Source organism: Neomonachus schauinslandi, chromosome 11, assembly GCF_002201575.2.
Source record: "Neomonachus schauinslandi chromosome 11, ASM220157v2, whole genome shotgun sequence".
In the NCBI taxonomy this organism is placed as follows: Eukaryota; Metazoa; Chordata; class Mammalia; order Carnivora; family Phocidae; genus Neomonachus; species Neomonachus schauinslandi.
Genome location: NC_058413.1, coordinates 87339188 through 87341672, shown reverse-complemented (window position 1 = coordinate 87341672; position 2485 = coordinate 87339188).

Below are 2485 nucleotides of genomic sequence, written 5' to 3'. Positions count from 1 at the left end.
TTGGTTAAGCGACTGCCTTCGGCTCAGGTCATGATCCTGGAGTCCCGGGATCGAGTCCCACATCGGGCTCCCCGCTCGGCAGGGAGTCTGCTTCTCCCTCTGACCCTCCTCCCTCTCGTGCTCTCTGTCTCTCATTCTCTCTGTCTCAAATAAATAAATAAAATCTTTAAAAAAAAAAAAAAGATGAACTTCCAAGGTTCAACGGATAATGGCTTGGCAAAGATGGAGGGGAAAATGAGTTAATCTAAAACTTTTCTTTCCATGAGTATAGCACCTTCAATGACAAACCCCATGTAGTAAAGAAAATTACAGCCCGAAGAATTTAAATGATTTGTCCCATTTATAGTTTATCATGGAAAGAACTAGGAACTATCCTACGAAAGAAATTAGCTAGTTCCTTTAGATAGCTTTACAAATAGCCATTTGCTCGCCTGCTTGACCAGCAGGTAACAATTCATGCTGGGAAAATGACCCCCCCCCCCCCCCAAAAAAAAAATCCTACTTCAGTTTCTTGCCTTTCCCATAGCCCTTCACATGTTTGGTTTCATTATAGGCTATATTCTGTAGATGCATCTTCTTACATGACAAAGGAGGATGATATCCTAATCTATCCATCCCCAACCACCACACCATATGGATCTAGGGAGATTAGATTAAAGTGCAGTTCTAGGAGCATTGCCTGTTGCCCTCTGTCTGGTCCACATGAGGTTTCTTAAGCTTCCTTTGGTGGCTAAATGGAGCAAAACACAGATCTTTTACATGTAGGGACCAGGGAGAAGTTCTTGAAGGAACAATGGGACATACTGTGGACTATTTACAGAATCCACTGCCCTGTGTTATGGCTACTGAGTTGCCTGGCAATTTGTATTGTTTGGTTCACAATCCCCAGGCCTCCCTCTGCACCCTCCACCCCCCATCAACTGCCTGCTCAGCTATTGTCATTGATGGAATCATCCTGGCCTTCCCCACCCCCCACACCCACTGCCCTCCATCATCATTTCCCTTATTGTTTGCCGGGCCTGGCCCTGACCCCTGGGTATTTATAAAGGCCACTTCCCGCTGCATCATTGTGTGCTCAGTGGCCCTCAGCTCCCCACATTTCCTGACAATGAGGGGGGAGCTTGTTAACAGCCTGAGTCCAGCTCCTGACTTCCTCCGTGTCCTGTTTACTGTGTTTTGCGAGCATCTCTCTGGCCACTCCTCAGAGTCCAGCAGCACTGATTTATCCCAGCATGGGCTATAATCTTATTCCAGTCTAGTAGTTTGCCTAGAATCAAACAGCCCAAAGGATGAAGGACTTCCGCATAATGGCTGGAACCTTGAAAGCTGTTCCAGTCTTTGGATTAAGCTACTGAGTCAAAAGCAAAGACGATGACGGGATGAGTGCGTTACATCATGAATGTTGGTGAAAGGAAAGAGTAGTACTTTGACGCATCTGTGATTATAATATTTCAAACTTGTCAATTCCTAGTCTGTTTTCAAACTTAATTTGATAAGGATCTCCTTCCATTTCCTATGTCTACGATGAGAGAACCAAAGCTCAGTCAGTGTGAGTAAGAAGTTTGCTCAAGGTCATGAGCTATGGCAAAGCCCCATTTTCTACCTAAAAGCACTATGGTTGATAGCTTTGGTCATGTACTCATTGTTTCTTTTTTTTTAGATTTATTTATTTATCTATTTAGAGAGAGCGAGGGAGAGTGTGCGCGTGCACGCGAGTTGAGGGAGGAACAAAGGGAGACAGAGGGAAACTCAAGTGGACTCCCTGCTGAGCATGGAGCCCGACTGGGGGCTCCATCTCACAACCGGGGTGCCGGGGGGGGGCCGAGTCCGTTGAGTGTCCGGCTCTTGGTTTCGGCTCAGGTCATGATCTCAGGGTGATCTCAGGCTTCCAATTTCCGCCATCTCCCCATTTCCGCCTTGCTTCATTCGTTTCCTCTTCAGGAATGTGGTGGGATACCTGACCTAATGTCCATTAAAACTCAGGAACTCCTTTTAGAAGGATTCGCTGTGGAGCCCTCCAGACCCACAGCTGCTAGAGAAGAAATTTCCAGGCTCCATTCACTTTTTTTTCTCCCCATGGACACTCAGACTTTATTTGGTTGCCTGGGTAGGGCCAGAGAGGAGGAAGAGGAGGGTGGCGAAGGGCCAGTTCAGTAGGGGTGCTGCGGGGTGTACTCCATGATGGTCCAAAGCACCAGCCATGTCTCCTGGGCCGTGGGGATGATCTGGGAGGCCGGCAGCAGGAAGCCAAAGTGCCCATGTCCTGGAGCTTGAAGGTGAAGGAGTACTTGATGCCCTGGTTTTAGGTCCAGTCAATGGTGCTTCCACTGAGCAACTTGTTTAATCTGGCTCCAGCCCGGGCTGGCTTTTTGTGGTCTTCGATCTCCCCCATGACGGATCTTGTTAGGATCTGAGATTTTTGACTGCTTCTTTTATTATTGTAGCCAGAGCTCTGCACTGAATGGGAAAGACAGACAAAGGTGAC